Below are 19,605 nucleotides of genomic sequence, written 5' to 3'. Positions count from 1 at the left end.
TTGCCTGGTCATGGAGAGGGAGGAGTCCAGGATGACGCCCAGGTTTCGTGCATGGTCAGTCGGTTTGGGTGCGGTGCCCAGGGCAGGGGGCCACCAGGAGTCGTCCCAGGCGGAGGGTGAGGAGCCCAGGATGAGGACCTCCGTCTTGTCCGAGTTCAGTTTCAGGCGGCTGGTCGTCATCCACTCGGCTACCTCTTTCATCCCTTCGTGCAGGTTGGCTCTGGCGGCGGCGGGGTCGTTGGTCAGGGAGAGGATCAGCTGGGTGTCGTCGGCGTAGGAGATTATGCTGAGGTTGTGTTTGCGTACGATGGCCGCGAGGGGGCTCATGTAGACGTTGAAGAGGGTGGGGCTCAGAGATGATCCTTGGGGGACGCCGCAGATGACTTCGGAGGCCTCTGACTTGTACGGTGGTAGGCGGACTCTCTGTGTTCTTCCGTCGAGGAAGGAGATGATCCATTCCAGCGCCTTGTCCTGGATGCCGATGTTGCTGAGGCGCCGTACTAGGGTGTGGTGGCAGACCGTGTCGAATGCCGCGGAGAGGTCTAGGAGGATGAGGGCCACTGTTTCTCCATTGTCCATCAGGGCTCGGATGTCATCGGTGGCGGCGATGAGGGCGGTCTCGGTGCTGTGGTTGGCTCGGAAGCCGGACTGTGAGGGGTCGAGGGATCCGTTCGTCTCGAGGAAGGCGGCCATCTGCTTGTTGATGGTCTTCTCGATGACTTTGGCTGGAAACGGGAGGAGCGAGATGGGGCGGTAATTCTTGAGTTCGGTGGGGTCCGCTGTGGGTTTCTTGAGAAGAGCGCTGAGTTCGGCGTGCTTCCAGCTCTCGGGGAAGGTGGCGGTGTCGAAGGATGTGTTGATGGTGTCTCGCAGGTGGGGTGCGATGACAGCGTCGGCCTTGTTGAAGACGTGGTGAGGGCAGGGGTCGGTCGGTGATCCGGAGTGGATGGAGTTCATCGTGCGGATGGTGTCTTCGGTGCTGATCGGGGTCCAGGCGTGGAGGGTGGTGGTGGGGGGTGGTTGTTCGGTCATGGTGTGCGTTGGTTGGTTGTTGAAGCTGTTGTGTATGTCGGCGATCTTGTTGTGGAAGTATGAAGCGAGGGAGTTGCAGAGGTCTTGCGATGGGGTGATGTCGTTGTTTCCTGCGCTGGGGTTGGAAAGCTCTTTCACGATGTTGAAGAGTTCCTTGCAGTTGTGTGCGTTGTTGTCCAACCGGTCCTTGAATGCTGTTTTCTTGGCGGCGCGGATCAGCTGGTGGTGTTTCCGGGTGGCAAGTTTGAAGGAGGTCCTGTTGTCCGGTGTCGGTTCCCTTCTCCAGACTTTCTCGAGGGCTCGGCAGTTCTTCTTGGAGCTCTTGAGTTCGTCGGTGAACCATGGGGCCTTCTTGCTGCCGGGTCTGCTGGGCGGGGTCCTCAGTGGGGCGAGTTCGTCCGCGCAATTGTTGATCCACTGCGTGAGGTTGTCTGCGGCCTGGCTGGGGTTCGCTGAGCTGGCAGGAGGGTGCTGGCTCAGGGAGGTGGCGAGCTGGTCTGCTGTGATCTTGTTCCAGCATCTGCGGGCGGCCTGTTTCTGGTGGTGGTGGGACGTCGTTCTCTTGAAGGTGAAGTGGACGCAGCTGTGGTCCGTCCATTGAAGCTCTGTGGCGTGGCTGAAGTTGATGTCTGTGCTGGAGGAGAAGACTGCGTCGAGTGTGTGTCCGGCGAGGTGGGTGGGGGTGGATACCAGTTGCTTGAGTCCCAGGTTGGCGAGGTTGTCGAGCAGGGTGCTGGTGTTGCGGTCGTTAACAAACAAACGTATCCAAAAATAATATGTAATAAAAGTAATAATGTGGAGAAGTGTGGCTCAGGGGTTAGAGGCGGCAGACCCGGAAGCTGAGATCGGCCCTGGACCAGGGTTCAATTCCCCGCCTCGGCGGGTCTTGGGCTAAAAATTCCACAGACTCGATAATTCTCGCTCCGGTGCCTTCTCGACTCACGGGTTCACACTCTGCGACTCTGGGCAATAGCTTGCTTAATCTCCACAACGGCCCCTCGCGGCGGGATGCCTGGCTTTCACCTTGTGGATACCCTACCGGGGCTATCTCACAGGGGAATACCAGGACGGGTTCCCTAAGCAAGCGCTGGGAAACCCACTGCGGGTAGCTGTGCGCTATATAAGTTCAAACACATTTTACAATCACATTTATAGTACTGTAAAATTAAATATTAAAATATACACCATAATACAATGAAATAATATAAAATTATTTAGTAATTCACAAAATCGATTATGTAATTAACAAGTTAATTTAAAAATGAATTATTTATAGTCCACATTATTATTTACATTATTTTAAAATGAAAAAACATATAAATGATTAGAAATCACAATAGCAAATTGAATGTTATAAGCAAACTGTTAATGAACAATTAAAAATGAATAATAAAGTATCTCTCACCTGATTTGCTATAACCCCCCAACCTTCAAATAAATAATTTCAAATAAAATAACAATATATCAATCTTTGAGCATATTACCAAAACAGAGAAAAAGTGTAAAAATCAATACAAAAACTAACTAACACACAATCTAATACATAAACAATGTTAAATAAACCTGTGTTAGAAAAAATATGTAAAGTACTTAAAATATGGTCCCACTATATTCTTGACTTCACAATATTTTTGACACTATATTTGTGTCCATCGATATTTTAGAATTTTTTTATGGTGGAGCACCCTAGATGCACATCTAACCTGTGCTTCTGCTGGAATTCTATAACGCATATTAGCAAGCCCATTATCGCCGTTTTAGCGGAAGTTTCCTGCCGCTAAAACTGCGATAATTTTAATGAGGTTCTTGCTAATATGACCCATAGGTTGCCAACCTATTGTCAGTGGTACCAACAGGGATTTCTTTTGTGTACCAATAGCTATATGGCATGATTCTTTTTTAGGTCTGTCTGAAGACATCTTTATATATGATCAGGACATCTTGCTGTTGCAAAATAAATAAATAGGATACAGATACGAGCTTTATCATTGCAAATGTATTGGCTTAAATGTTGTATTTCATTAACCAGGAAGGAAACCATCAACTAATGTCCCAGTAGCATCAGAGTTGGTGTAATGCATAATGTATTGCATACTGCGGTGCCTGTCATTTTCTTTACCTGAGATTGCTACTTTGTTATGGCAAACCATTAAGGTTTATGTAATGCTTAATGGCTTGCACGCCCTGTCTTCAACGCTCTGGTGGTTTTTTCATGAGTTGGGTGCCTGGGGGAGGGTCATGAGTCTGTTGAGTTAGCTCTCATTTTTCCATCACAGGTCTCTTGTGACTTTTTTTTAACACACTTTATTGATGACCGGAGTATAGCATGTGCATTAGAAAAATACTCCTCTAGATACTGTCTTTTTCCCCCATTCCAACAATCTCATTACATGCATTACATAGCAGTTTGGTTCTCATTATCCTGTGTTGTAGAAAAGGCTAACAAAGATCATTTTCCATACTGGACATGCTACCAAGCGAGCAATGGGCATGTTGTATCCTCAGCGTCATTTTTAAAGTTGTGCATATTTATATTCAACTAGTGAGAACTTATACAAACCCTGTCTTACCAATCACTCTCCTGGTCAGTCTTACTTTAGCTTCCACAATGGTTGCATGGAGTCAACATATAGTCATCCTCCTGAAGGATGCAGGGTACAAGGTAAAATCACAATGTCTCTGGTCTGCAGGGCCTAATGTCGGAGAGTAACTAGGTGCACTTGTATGTTACTGGGTCGCGGTAGCTTGTGCAGGAGACAAATCAAGTGCTTCCAATTCAATGAAGATGGTCTCCCAATCCAGAGAGATAGGTTGCTTCCTCAGCCCTCTCTTTTCCTCCCTTCGAAGAGCGGCACCCTCCGCCCTACCCCATTGAAGCATGTCAGTCTGCCAGACAGTGACCGTCGGACATCCAGGGGACTTCCACCTCATAGTGAGCACCCTGATCGCCAAGATGAGTGCTAGGTCTAAGAACTTTAGCCACACCTTTTGGACCTTTGAGAGTCTATGAAGTCCCACAAGGCAGTTTAGGGCCTCGTCCGGGACCGGGAGTTGTGTCACTGTAGTTAGAGAGTGACACACTCCTCCCCAGTAACACCGTAGGGGAGGGCAAGACCACAGCATGTGAATAAAGTCTGCCTCATATCCTTCAAAATGGGGGCAACAGTGGGGGGAGTCTGGGAACATACGGTGTATCCTTTTCGGTATAGGGTATGACCTATGGAGTATCATCGCCTGTATAAATTTGAGCCTCGCATTACGTGACACTTTTTTGGGGTGTTCCAGCATACGTTTCCATGCTTGGTCCGTGATCTCCACTCTGGAGTCCTTCTCCCAGTGTGCCCTAAGGCAGGTAAGTGTGATTGCTGCATGTGCCCGTACTCCAGTGTACAGCCAGCGCACCACGTGCCCTCCTGGTCCCATGTAGTATAAGAGGTGTACCAAGGTATGTTGTGGGGGTTCAGTTCTCTGTTGGGCCACGTGGTTCTGATATAGTGCGTTACAGTAGCGTGTAAAAGATACAGGCGCGCGCGGTGGTGCTCCAGTGGCCTGCAAAAAGGAGTCATGATCCAACATCGTGCCATCACCAAAGAACGCTCCTACCTCATATATATCCCATTGTCCGTCCAGGCTTGTATTCTGGTCCGTGTGAGTCTCCCCTGTGGTGTAGGGATGCCTAGTTTAGGGATGTTTGTGGCATATGGGTTCACTGTGGACGTGCATGATAGGGCCTTCCTCCAATAGAGTAGGGCAGTCCGAAACGGGGGGTGCAATCTGGGGGGATCCGAGCCCTCGGCAGCAGCAGAGAATGTAGCTCACCTCAGTCCAGCCTCTGTGGCGTGTACCCAATTTCGTGTAAGTTCCTTCCTACAGTCCAGTAGGAAAGCCACTGGAGCTGACTAGCATAATAGTAACCTCGGAAGTCAGGGACTCCCAGGCCGCCACTCTGCGTCGCCAGCTGGAGGTTTCGAAGACTTATTCCTCTCCGGCCCGCGCCCCACATGAGATTAGTCAGTATGGTGTTCAGTGTATTAAAAATGGATTGTTGGAGGACCACAGGCAGATTCACAAAGTAGTATAAGAGGCGAGGCAGCATCACCATTTTTGAGATGGCGATCCTCCCCATTACTGATAAGGGTAGGGAAGACCAGAACCCAACACTAGCACAGAGCCCCGTTATTGCCCGCAGGATATTGCCCTCTATTTGGTCCTCTTGTGATCTGTATATGTGAATACCTAGGTATTTAAAGGTGGCGGGGGTCACTGGCAGGGTGTATGTACCGAATTGTAGGTGGGTTATGTGTGGTCTTTCTTGGAAGAAATAACTGCTCGATTTCTCAGGGTTTATGGCCAGTCCTGATAAGCGTTCAAAGATGGTGAATATACCCGGGCATTGTCAGCAGTCAGGTCCAATAGGTACAGGAGTATGTCATCCGCATAGATAGATATTAGGTGATGTACTCCGTCAATGTGGATGCCAAGCTGGTCTGCTGATCTCTGAAGGGCCAGAGCCAGAGGGTTCCAATGCCAGTACAAACAGCAGGGGAGACAGAGGGAACCCCTGCCTTGTGCCTCTGTATATATTATATTGGTCAGAGATATATCAGCCCATACAGGCCCTGGCTGTAGGGGATGTGCATAATAAGCAAACCCATTTAAGGTATGTGTCCGGAAACCCAAACCGTTGCAACGTTGCGAACATGAAGTCCCAGGATAGGGAATTGAATGCCTGTCTAAGGTCTAGTGCAATGCATCCTGCATTATGGTAAGCTCTCGAGGTGGCTGTCATGACATAATGTAACTGTCTGTGCTTAGAGAGGTGCTGCGGTTTAGGAGGAAGCCGCCCTGATCACTGTGAATAGGCGCATTAAGGTGCGGTTGTATGTGGTTGGCAAGGGCCTTGCTTAGGATTTTCTATTCAGTGGCTGGCATAGACAGGGGTCTGTAATTAGACATCTCTAAACCGTCCCGCCCTGGTTTGGGTTTAGATGTGACCAGTGCCTGCATGGTGGAATCTGGCAGGAAGCCAGTCTCCAAAACTGTCTTGTAGACGGTGTCCAGTGTAGGCACCAAGGACTCCGAGTATGTAAGATAAAATTCAAAAGGGAGCACGTCCATTCCAGGCGTCTTGTTACGCTTTTATAGGCTGAGCCCGCCCAGCTGATTTTTTTTAGATGTTGGTCCCCCCCACCACCCGACGGAAATGTCTGGAATCGACCCCCACACGCATATTCCAGGCATATCCAGCAAATAATGTTCAATACAATAAGAGTGTTTAGTAAACTGCAGGTTTGTGAGTGGGTGTGGTGAAATGACACAGGCTTATTACACAGCTCAAAACACTACTTTCCGAGATAAAATGTGAGCAAATTGTTTTTACTAAAATGCTTTGTTTTACACAGGACATAGATTGATAATAACACCACCAACATAAATGTGAACAGTGTGCCTGTTTTTCAGAGACTGCCAATATGTGGATGGATTTTTGCTACTGCCTTTCCCAGGTTGTGCTCCACATCCAGTCTTGAACCCAATCTCACATAAATAGGACAAGCTGAAAGGCAAGAGACTTTTTATAGCAGTTTCTCCCAAAGCTGAATATTCTGCAGACATTTTCTGCCAAGACAGGCACTGTAAGGGAGACAGTGTTGTCAGATTTTTCAAGCACTCCCTTAATCAGAGCTGATACACGAGAAACAAATCTTCTCTAGAAATCATTAACAAACATTTTAGGGAGCAGTATATTGGGATAATTGCCCACCAACCAGTTATGGATCCAAAGACAGTTGAAAGTCTGCAGAGAGGGCCCTGAATGAACACCTAATTGAGAATTGAGAATCCCTTAGTGGTACAATAAGTTGTAATACCCCGAAACACGTGTCCAGGGATGGCGAAGACAGCGAAGATAGCAGAAGATCGAAAGATGATGCATCGTGAACACTTTACTACATTGACCAGAGTCCTTAGGGGAGACACCGTGGGTGTGTGAGTAGTGTGCAACCCCACCCCCATTTGTAACTTTAAAGCTCCCTTGAGCAGCGGGCTGACGAGCCTGGGATCCCGCACCTACGCGCCTGAGTGGTACTATACCTGGCAGATATTGGCAGCCATCGGCAACCCTAGTACACGGCCTATCCCTGCTGATGAGGGGTAATACCCCGAAACACATGTCCAGGGATGGCGAAGACAGCGAAGATAGCAGAAGATCGAAAGATGATGCATCGCGAACACTTTACTACATCGACCAGAGTCCTTAGGGGAGACACTGCCGGTGTGTGAGTAGTGTGCGACCCCACCCCCATTTGTAACTTTAAAGCTCCCTTAAGCAGCGGGCTGACGAGCCTGGGATCCTGCACCTATGCGCCTGAGTGGTACTATACCTGGCAGATATTGGCAGCCATCGGCAACCCCAGTACACGGCCTATCCCTGCTGATCAGGGGTAATACCTCGAAACACGTGTCCAGGGATGGCGAAGACAGCGAAGATAGCAGAAGATCGAAAGATGATGCATCGCAAACACTTTACTACATCGACCAGAGTCCTTAGGGGAGACACCGCCGGTGTGTGAGTAGTGTGCGACCCCACCCCCATTGGTACAATAAGTTGCTTGCTTGAAGCAATGGGAGTTTAGGACACGTCAGGCTTATGTTTAAGTAACTGTTGTAACAAAGCAGCAGCCCATTAATTTTTATAGTTAACTTTTTTGTGGTTGTTGCATGAAACATAACAACAAAGAGTGTCGGGGGGTCAAAAAAGAAACAGTGGTCCCTACGTGTCTACAACCATGTGGCACAACAAAAGGTGACTAAAGAAAAGTGGTAGTGTAAATGTGTGAACAAAAACACTACATTCCTTGAGTTAGGAAAAAAGTACCCATCAGTTTTCTACTCAGTACTGCCCTAGTAATCATTTGGGGTCTCTGTAACCCAGGAGAGTGGTGTCCGTCACTAGATGTTCACATGAAGGCCAAATGATATAGGATGAATATGTGTATTATTAAAGGGTGATACCGAAAATATTAATGGTGAATGAGGGTAACTTAATTGCAATGCAAAAAATAATTATAGTGAACTATGGTGAGAGTTTAAAAATGGGTAGAAAAGAGTAGAAAATAACACATTTAATGATTTCTCCCAATTCTCCCACTGTTAAAAACAAAATAAAGTGACAACAGATTTAACAAAATATCTGTTAGCAGGAGGGGTCAACATGTTCCAGCATTAGTAGCAAAGATTTGCTACTGCCTTCATCAGGACCAGAGTGTATCAGCTACTGCAATAAATATAGAAGTTATATCACCTGTACGCTTTAAGTCATGCTTGATATTCTCTAATAGGCAATTGGGTAGGAGAACAAGACATCACCCAACCTGGCTGTCGCTCAGCGAGTGGAGCACCGCTCTCTCCGTTGGTACTCCTTGGCGTCTCTGAGCATTCTTGTAGACACGTAGGGACCACCGTTTCTTGTTTGACCCCCAGACACTCTTTGTTGTTATGACGTATGATTGGGACTTGTGTCTGTGTGTGGGTCGTTAAATATTGTCCCTGGACTCTCTTCCAAGTTTCTGTTTTTTTGTGTTGCATGAAAAAAACAAATTTCTCTGCAAATAGTAATCCCTCACATCAATCACATAAAAAAAATAAACAAAACAGTATTTGCAAGAATCTGTTTAGGAATTATTCCAGGCCATCAGGGCAAAAACAGAACAGTCTCTATCAAGGGGCCTCTGGAAGGCTGGATTGAAGTGCATTTAGATGTCTCCTTTTGTAAGTTAAGACAAAATCCTGAATGGGGCAGAACATTCCCATACTTGTGTACAGGGGTGAGTGAGATGACCATATGAATTTGGGTGCGCATGTTAGTGCAGAGTGGGACTAATGAATATATGGTTAGTGGTGGGCTTATTTGAGTGAGCTTGCAGATTGAAAAGTTAGGGGGATAGGTGAGTAAAGTGTCACAAGTGCAGGTTGAGTAGAGTGCTTGTGTGACTGCAGGGTGAGGTACAGGGTGAACAGTGCAAGTACATTGTCAGTGCAGAGTGATCACTGTGAGTGGATGGTAAGTGGGTGAATGGTGTGAGTGCATGGTGATCAGTGTGAGCAGATGAATGGTTTGTGGATTGTGATCAGTGTGAGCGCATTGTGATCGCTGTGAGTGCAGAGTGATGACTGGTGAATGGAGGGTAAGTGGGTGAATGGTGTGAGTGTATCAGGATCAGTGTGAGTGCAGAGTGAGGATGGTTGTGAAGGGTGAAAATGGGGAGCGAATTGTCTGAATGCAAGGTGCAATCCCAAACACTTGAAATAACTCAGCATGTTATTGACGGCAGTGTAGGGTTTCAAAAGTGTTAAACTATTGCTATTATGGCAGTAACCAGGGATCAGAGTGGTGGAAGAAAATAAGGTGTTCATCCCTCAACAAACTTCCAATCTTATGATTAGGGTTGCCAGCTCAATATTTTGATGTCACTGTTGGTATAAAAACAAGCAGTCACCTAAAGGTGATTTTTCAGCACTTGTCTGTGCATACTTTGAACAGCAAATGTGAATAGAAAGACCTTTTAATTGTTTTCTAGAGCTGCCTGAATGATCCATGACTGATAATAAAAGGGAACAAAGACAGAAAGGTCACATTACAAATGAATACGTACAGAGCCGGTTTTAGGGCAGCACAACAAGTGCACTGAGCGCTGACCTATGGAGGGGGCCCGACCTCATGGGGAGGCGTTGAGTTTAGCAATAACTTATGAATGGCACATATGCCTGGTGGTAGTGAGAGCATCTGAGGAGGCAGTCATGGGGTGTGGGGCCACCAAAAATGATTCTCGCACCAGTCACCACCAGCACTAAAGCGGCCATGAATACATACTATTTAGTGTCAAGACAGACAATTTTCAGGCTGTTTAAACAACACATGGCTGGTTGACATTTTGCGAGCCTGCCTGTGTAATTTTAAAAGAAACTTTCAGGGAAGTTTTAAGGATTTTGGGGGCCCTGGGACAAATGTATTTTGGGGGCCCAAGTTTGGAACAGCTTTGATTTTATGATCCAGTCTCAGCTCTTTCATGCCTTCTTTGGTCAAATACTAAATGTGTGTACATATGATATTCAGGGATAGTGATGTGTGTTTTCAGTATGTAACGACAGCAGTTCACTAATATTACTGCAAATAATCTCTGTCACACCCTCCAATTTCTCATATGTGAGTTCCTGTATTGATCTAAAATAAACTTTTTATATGGATGTTGCATGACACATAAACACATTTTGTCTGCAAAATGTCTGTAATAGACTATTACACATTAAAAATGAATGATATAAAAAAACTATTTACAACATAGTGTTTAAAAAATGTCAAGGTCATGAGGGCAAGACTGTGTAGACCAGAGCTGGCTCTTTCAGTCATCCCCACCCCCAAACACACCCCCTCCCCCTTTGAAAAGCTGGGGCCCTGGGCCAGAGCCCACATTGCCCATGCCTTGAAACGTCCCTGGAAACGTTGTCTCCTCCCTGGGAAGAGCTAACTCTCCCAGGAGGGGGTTAATTCATAAGAACTGAAATACTTCAGCTGCAGTGGGAGGCAAGGGGTCTCCTCTGCTATGATATCGAAAGCGAAGGAACAGGACTGTCTGTTGGTTTGCTTTCAATTTTAGCAGAGGAGTCATCCTGCCTCCCACTGCAGCTGACGCATTTCAGCTCTATGAATTAACCCCCTCCTAGGAGGGTTAACATAACAAAAGCATGGGCCCTTCATGCCCCATCGATTTCCCCTCCTTCCTCCCTCCAGCCATACCGGAGTTCTCCAAGGGAACGGAGGTCTGATTACAGTGGAGTGCGCGCCTCCCCTGAGATGGTGTTTCCCCCCCCAGGGGGGCGCACCCCACAGATTGAAGAACTCTGGTTTAGACCCTTAATCACAGCACATATTTCTTGTTGATTAATAGGGGCGTCAATATCTTTCTGCACATCCTCTGGCAGTACCGAGAAGGGGTGATCTTGAAAGAATTCGGTAATCAAAGAGCTATCTACTGGAGCAGGGGGTGCATAGAGCATCTCTAAGTGATCATGAAAGGCAGCATTTATTTTGGCGTGTGTGTGGACTACGTGTCCTGCCAGGGTGTGGATGCTGGATAAAGTCTGCGGGTCAGGTCTATCTCTGACTATGCGGGCAAGCAATATACCGGATCAATCCGCTTCAGTGTGTTTTTTTTTAGACACGCCCTGTGGTCTATTTTCCACAATGTCTCCAATATCTCTGCGCGATCTATGTGGTTGGATTATAATACCTTCCATTTGTCTGGGTCTAATACTGCCTCCCTCTCCAGTACGTGTAACCTACGCTCAATGTCCTGTAACCATTGGTGTGTCTCTTGTCTAGTCCCCACTAACTGTCCGATCGTCGCCTCTCTCACCACCACCTTCAAAGCATCCCATTCGATTCAATTTAGACGACGCTGTGTTCCAGTGTTCAGCCAGGTAATTGGTAATAGTGTTGGACAGAGTCGTGCGAAAGGGGGCATCTCAAGCAGGTGTGGGTACAATTTCCAGGTGGGCACTGGAGTGTGTACTATGCCCCAACGAAGTGTGAGCTCTTGGAGGTTATGGCGGAAAAGGTCTTGGTCAGGTATGTAGAGCTGTGGACCTTTGCGATGATGGAGCTCGAGCAGAGGAACCTGTCAATTCTGGTATGGAGGCTCTGCACTGGAGAGTAAAAGGAATATTCCTTATGGGTTGGGTAAAGCCACGCCATGCGTCAGACACTGTCCACCCGCTTGTCCATGTAGTGAATAGGTCCGCTAGCTTGCCAGCTGTTGTACCATGTAGGTCGTGTGTGATCTGTCTAGTCCAATGTCCAGTACCGCATTCCAGTCCCCTCCCAACACCAAGGAATCCCGTCCAAATTCGCCAAGACCGCACTCAGCTTACTCAGGAATCGATTTTGATCGAAGTTAGGGGCATAAATGCTCCCAAGGAATACCAGAGAGCTGTCAAGAGTGCCCTTCACTAGTATGTATCGTCCCTGGTCATCTACCCGGCACTCAAGTTCAACAAATGGGACCCCATGTCGCACCCAAATAGTTGTCCCCTAGCAAAAGCAGAATAATTAGTGGAGTAAATATGTCCTCTCCATTTTTTCCGCATTTTTTGTGTTCCTGAGTCAGTTGGATGGGATTCCTGAAGGAACGCCACCTGTGTCATATGTCAGAGAAGAAATGCATGTATGCGGTGTCTTTTCTGGATTGCTCCTAGTCCCCGGACGTTCCATGTGAGCAGGTTGTATGACCCTATTGTATTAGCGATCCCTGTCATGTTCCTGTGTGTAAGTGGTCCTCATCTCTTCGTGGAGCCAGCAGGGCAGATCTGACCAGGAGTCCCCTTTCCTCAACAACTTTAACATAACTCGGCACAGCACCTAAACTGCGCGGGGCCCAACAATGGTGTACAAATGGTACAGAACAAATAATGGTGCATACGCCAATAGGGAGGTAGCCAACCTTATATCCGAACATGGTCCTTGAATGGTCTGTGACCCAATGGCTCAGCAGTGGGGATTGTGCGTCGGGGTGGTGGGGACGATGTTATTAGCATAATCAATTACAACAGTGAACACTGCAGAGCCCCCAGCAAGTAGCGCATATCCTAAGTGTCTTGTGGCACTGCAAGTGTAGCAATAGAATGTAAGACTAGTGCCCCATACATCACCAACTGTACAAAGGAGTTTGCCAGTTTACACATTGATCTATACCAATGAAAGGATACAAGAGTCTCTCCGGCGCCGGGTTCCTGCCCACTGCATGGGCAAAACCGGCAGCAGCAGTCTCAAGTGTCCTTGACCCATCCGCCTCATTCAATTGTCAATCACATCATCGGCTGCTCTCGGTGTGATGGTGGAGAAAAGGATTGCACTATGTTCGGAATCCGAATGGAGAGTACTGTCATCTGAGTCTATAGCGATTTTGTTCGACTCTTCACGGAAGGAACCGGCCACCGCAATCACACCCTCCTAGTCCCATTGTTGCTGTTCTCGCGATGGGCCAGCACCTCCTTTGCCCTGGTTGGGGTTCTGAGTTCGTCGAGAGGACCTCTTTGGAAGTGGATACAAAAGAGCATATTTGAGTTGTGCGGTCTGTAGCTTTTTCTTTACCGCCTGGTAGGACTACCTCTGTCTGTATAGTCAGGGTATAAAGATATGCAGTTGTTTTCGTACTGGATTAGTGCCTTTTCTCTGGCTTTCTGTAGCAAGATGTCATGGTCTCTACAGTTGAGGATTTTCATGAACAGGGGCGGGGCTGCGCACCCGGTCTGGGTTGTCCAGTCAAGAATCTATGAGCTCTTTCCACGCAGAAGTACGGGGAGAGTCCCTCAGATGTCACATATTCCCTGAACCATGTTTCCATGAAGTCATGGCGATTCATATCCACCCCAGACGAGGGGTGCCGACTAGTGTGGCCTGACATGGTAGAAGGAGGGTCAGGTCCTTGTTGTCCTTCCAATGTCTTCGCCCGGATCCTGCCCATTGCTCAATGTCGCCACCAGACCACGAGTCGGGCCGCCCCTGTGGTCAGTCTCAGAAGGGTGCCGGCAATGCCATGAGTATTATTAGGGCATAACAATGTACCTCGGGTGAGCCCTGATGGGGGTTGTGGGTCCAGGGAGATCCGAGGAGTATGGCGCTATGCAGAGCTCCGTGTGGGGGCTATGGGTCATCACCCCTTCCTTCCCCTTTTCTGCAGGGGTCTTCTCACCTTTTCTGCGCCTCACACACTCGGCATGGTCCAATTCCCTAGGGCCCGGTGGACATCGCTGTAGCTCCCCCACCTCGCTGGTGGAGTCTCTGGTGCATCTGCCCCTCAGGGATACATGGGGTGCAAGGGAGGTGCCGAGCGGCCAGCACAGGGGCCCCCAGTTGTGTGTAGGACCAGGGTGGGTCCCGCGACGCAGGGCAGCCAGGCAGCCACGCCGCTTGCGGGCCTCACACCACCAAATTACAGGCACTGCAACTGCTGTCCCGGTGTCTATGCTAGTCCACAAGCACCGGGGTGGGCCACAGAAGTCGATGCTGGACCGCGCGGCCTCCAGGCCCACCGCGTACATTCCCACAGCACTCCGCTGCCATTTACTTGTCGTGTATGTCCAGGCTGTTCCTCCTCCAGGCAATGCGATTCCTCCAGGCAGTTATCCCGGGGCCGAAAACTCACACTACCATGGATCTAGGAGGAAGATCCGACGTCCCCTGGTCCGCAGGGAGGGCCAGGACCACAGCGCCACTCGCAGGCTCCTGCTCGGCGCCTGATCACGGCCTCTGTCGGTGTTGAAGGTCAGATAGGCCCCAGATCGCGCCGGCAGTTCATTAAGAGAGATTCCCCCCCCGGGAGGGTCTGGAGTTCTATCGAGCCACAACTGCCATCTTGGATGGCTAAGCACGCCCCCCAAGTCTCTTGTGACTTTAAGTAGTGTAGTGAAGAGCTTACAGTTTGTGGGAATATTCCTCATTTCTAAATTGACCTTCCATGGAGCCTTCAGTTACTCCTCATTCTTCTGTGACTTTAAAATTCTATCTTTCTGTGTAACATGTAGCAGCCCGTGTGAAAGACTTGTCAACCTTTGGGTGTTTTTTATCAAATTATTGGCATTAGGAATATGCACATTTTACCACTGCTATACAGTGCTAAAATGCTTGTGCTCTCTTCCCTAAACATGGTTTGATTGGCATATACCAGGCCTTGGCATCATTTGTGGAGGTTCACTACGTGGGACGCAGCAAAGTGACAAAAAAACCTTCATGAGCACTAGAGGGGAAAACTGCACATTTCATGAAGGGATCAGAGTTCACCCCCCAGGCCTACCTAATTGGCATATTTAATTTACTCATAAGTCCCCTGTAGAGTGGTATTCAACATACTTAGGACTTTTAAATTAAATGCTACCAGTGGGCCTGCAGCGCTTATCGTGCCACCCAGTTAAGTAGCATAATAAAACATGTCTCAGGTCCCCATTGCAGCCTGGAGTCAACTTGACATTTAAGTCCTCTTGCCAAGGCTTAAACTCCCCTTTTATTAGTGGAAAGGCACCCCTAAGGTCGGACCTAGGTAGCCCATACGAAAGGGTGTATGTAATTAAAAGACTGGATATATACTTCTCCTGGTAGTGAAAAACTCCTACATTTGTTTTTACACTAAGCTTTGCTTTGGCTGGCCATGTCCCGTGAGAGACCAACATCTATTGTGGGACTTCTTGTGCTTCATAAAACTAACTAGAGTATAGAGTATGGTGGTAAGTGTCAATGGAAAACATACAATTTTGTATAAAATAGAAAATCAAAAGATAAGTCTACTGGTGCTTCAGTGTTGTTTAATCACACTGAACACATGTTACAGTTTTAGAGAGCGACATTTAGATCAAAACATTTAAAAAATCATCATTGGAGTGCCCAGATGAATACGTGGAAGGGAAAGGAAAGTGACTCAAGTGAGGTAGTGAGGTACGTGAAGCTAAATGGTGATGAATATCACAATCGAATTGTTAGGCATATTTAATCAATGCCTGAAACTCAAGATATAGTATTTAACAAATTAATACAAGAAATTACATAGCCATGTCAAACAAAAATTCACTGTAAAGCAAGTACTGTTGAAGGAACTGGCATCAATGAAGTGTCGACATTTCGAGCCCTGTATGTGTGTAGGTTCTTCTAACCCTTACTAATGGGGTCTTCCTCAGGTCTGATGTGAGAGTGAGAGGGATGGGTCACCTGCGAATGAGATGAAAGGATGGATTGTCATATAATTTCTAAACTGGGTAAGACAGTGACATCAACATGTACTGGTTACTATATTTGTTGTGAATTGATAAAGAGAGGCCTCACAAGATTGAAGGTTGTCAGGCCGGATGGGCCCCAAGGCTCCAAGATAAAATGAGTAGAAGAGAGTGAAGAAGTCCTGCAATAATAAGGTGTCCGTCAGTGAGCCAAGAATGCTTAGGGGTTCATAAGTGAAAATATTCCTCTAATAAAGTGTACATCTTACTCAGAAGATGTGATGAATCCTGTGGAGCTGTTAAAACTAGAGGGCAGGAAATCAATCAATCAATCAATCAATCACAACATTTGCAAAGTGCACATCTCAGCCCATGAGGGTCTCAAGGCGCTGGGGTGGGGAATGCTGCTACTGCTCAAAAAGTCATGTCTTGAGGAGTTTTCTGAAGGTCAGCAGGTCTTGGGTCTGCGTAGATGGATGGGGAGTGTCTTCCAGGTCTTGGCTGCAAGGTGGGAGAATCATCTGCCGCCGGAGGTCACTCTTCGGAAGCGGGCGACTGTAGTGAGGGCGAGGCCGGCAGAGCGGAGCTAGCAGGTGGGGGTTTAGAAGCGTCTGTTGAGGTATGTTCGTCTAGTGTTGTGGAGTGCCTTGTGTGCGTGGGTGAGGAGCTTGAAGGGAATCCTTTTCTTGACCGGGAGCCAGTGCAGGTCTCTCAGGTGGGGTGTGATGTGGCTGCGGCGAGGGATGTCGAGGATCAGGCATGCAGAGGCGTTCTGGATGCGTTGGAGCCGTCTCAGGAGTTTGGCCGAGGCACCTGCGTAGAGGGCGTTTCCGTAGTCCAACCTGCTGCTGATGAGGGCCTGGGTAACTGTTCTTCTTGTTTCAGTGGGGATCCACTTGTAGATCCTGCGGAGCATGCGGAGGGTGTTGCAGCAGGAGGAGGAGACGGCGTTGACCTGTTTAGTCATGGAGCGGGTGGAGTTGAGGATGACCCCTAGGTTGCGTGCGTGGTCGGTGGGTGTTTGGGTTGTTCCCAGTGCGGTCGGCCACCAGGAGTCGTCCCAGGCCAAATGGGTGGATCCGAGGATGAGAACATCCGTCTTGTCCGAGTTCAGCTTCAGTCTGCTGTTCATCATCCATTCAGCGACGGCCTTCATTGCTTCGTGAAGGTTGACTTTGGCGGTGTGGGGGTCCTTGGTGAGGGAGAGGATCAGCTGGGTGTAATCGGCATAGGAGATGATGTTGAGGTCATGCCAACAGGAGACGTGGGCGAGCGGTGCCATGTAGATGTTAAACAGAGTTGGGCTGAGGGATGAGCCCTGGGGTACACCGCAGATGAACTCGGTGGGTTCAGAGAGGAAGGCTGACGCTCTGTATTCTGCCGGATATGAAGTAGGTGGTCCTGTCCAGGGCCTTCTCTTGGATATCAGTGTTGTGGAGGCGTGTTAGTAGTGTGTGGGTGCAGACCGTGTTGAAGGCGGCTGACAGGTCCGGGAGGATGAGGTCCCCTGTTTCTCCATTGTCCAGCAGGGACTTGATGTCATCTGTGGCGGCGATGAGGGCAGTCTTGGTGCTGTGGTTGCTGCGGAACCCGGACTGGGAAGGGTCTAAGATGTTGTTCTCCTCAAGGTATCGGGTCAGTTGTTCGTTGACGGTCTTCTCAATGACCTTTGCTGGGAACGGGAGCAGGGAGGTGGTCCGGAAGTTCTTGAGGTCCTTGGGTTCAGCCTTGGGTTTCTTGAGTAAGGTGTTGATCTCGGCGTGCTTCCAGCTCTCCGGGAAGGTTGCTGTCTCGAAGGAGGTGCTGATGACTTTCCTGAGATGGGGTGTGATGTCTGTGCTGGCTTTGTTGTAGATGTGGTGTGGGCATGGGTCTGACGGAGATCCGGAGTGGACGGTGTTCATGATCTTGATGGTGTCGTTGTTGTTGATGTTGGTCCGGGAGAGCAGGCGGTTGGTGCGGATGGTGGTCGTGGGAGAGGAAGTGTCAGTGGTTGTCGGGGCAGTTGTGGCTTTGAAGCTGTTGTGGATGTCAGCGATCTTGCGGTGGATGAAGGTGGCCAGCGAGTCACACAGGTCTTGCTAGGGTGGGATGTCATTGGTGTTGGAGCTTGGGTTGGAGAGTTCCTTCACAATGGTGAAGAGCTCTTTGTTGTTGTGCACGTTGTTGTCTAGGCAGTCTTTGAAGGAAGCCTTTTTGGCAGATCTGATGAGGTGATGGTGTCTGTGGGTGGCAGACTTGTGGGCTGCGTCTCTGTCTGGTGATTGTTCACGGAGTCAGATCTTCTTCAGCTTTTGGCAGGTTTGCTTGGAGGCCCGGAGGTCTTCAGTGAACCAGCTGGCTTTCTTGTTGATGTGACTGTTGGAGGGTTTCTTGATCGGGGTGAGGGTGTTAGCGCAGTCGTTGATCCACTGTCTGAGGTTGCGGGTGGCGGTGTTAGGGTTGGTGTGGTCGGCAGGTGGGCTCTGGGCGAGGGTGGTGGTTAGCTGGCCTTCGGTGACTTTGCTCCAGCAGCGGCGAGGCATCTGTTGGGTGCGGTGGTACGTTGTGGGTTTCTTGAAGGTGAAGTGGATGCAACGATGGTCAGTCCAGTGGAGTTCGTTGGTGTGGTTGAAGGAGACGTGGGGGCTTGCGGAGAAGATGGGGTAAAGCGGGGGACCGGAAGAGTGGGTAGGAGTTGTGACAAGTTGTCTGAGTCCGAGGTTGGCTAGGTTGTTGATCAGGGTGGTGGAGTTGGTGTGGTTGTTGTTCTCGAGGTGGAAGTTCAGGTCCCCGAGGAGGATGTAAGAAAAAGATCTCAACATTCATCTGTGACAGCTCTCAGTCAATTTAGTTCATATTTGACCCCCTTCAACTCTGGCCATAACAGTTTATCCAAGAAGTGACGTGAAAGTCGATTTCTCTTAAGTTCTTGTGCTGACAGCTTTGTATTTAATGTAGCCGGATGTTGCATCTGCGCACTTTCGCCTCAGCCCGAACATTTCTTTAGGAAGTGATAATTAATAGTTGGCAGCATTTAAGACTGTCCTTGTTTGGGTGTGGCGTGGGGTTGGGTGAATCAAAGATAAGTAGACAATTTAAAGGAAACACAGAAAGAGAGATTGAAATGATTTCTGCTATGTGATTCTCTGCATGTTCTTTCCTGTATCACACATGCGGAACTATTTGGGTGAAAAAAGGTGCAAAATAAAAACAAAACTGTTGGAATAACTTCAGGTAATTATGTCTAATGTGACTTGTGATAAACATGATCAGGTGCTGGAGGAGAAATGTGATGTTGGTTTCACTGCATTATATTGCTTGTTTTTTACTTATTATTTTATATTCTGTAGCTGGTCTACAACCTGTCCTTTGTCTTCCCACCAGTAGGAGACATTTAAATTTGAGTTTATGAGGTTTTCAACTATGTGTGGTACACAGAGTTTGCACAAATCTACAGGGGGAGGAGTGAACTTTGACGTCACATGCCAGGGAAAAGCTTCTCTAACACTGATCATCGCTATCACGAGGACCTTTCCTTGCTGAAGAAGCAATACATTGTCCGTGGGATATTCCTCAGGGTACAGAATGAAATCAAACTGCAGTTTCTGTCAATTTAATAGGCTGGGAATTTAGCTGAGCAGTTACTCTTCAATTAATTGACATCATTACATAGTAGTGCACAATTCTTGAAAATTAGGAGTCTTGCAATTCTGACAAGCTGCATGCATCAAAAGCAAACGCAGTTAAAATTCACTCAGAATATTTAAAACCACGGTCGCAGATGTCTCGAGATGTTTTGGAAAAGTCACTTTTTTGTACCCCACCAAAATGTTT

Source organism: Lissotriton vulgaris, chromosome 7 (genome assembly GCF_964263255.1).
Source record: "Lissotriton vulgaris chromosome 7, aLisVul1.2, whole genome shotgun sequence".
Taxonomy (NCBI): Eukaryota; Metazoa; Chordata; class Amphibia; order Caudata; family Salamandridae; genus Lissotriton; species Lissotriton vulgaris.
This window is presented reverse-complemented; position numbering follows the sequence as displayed.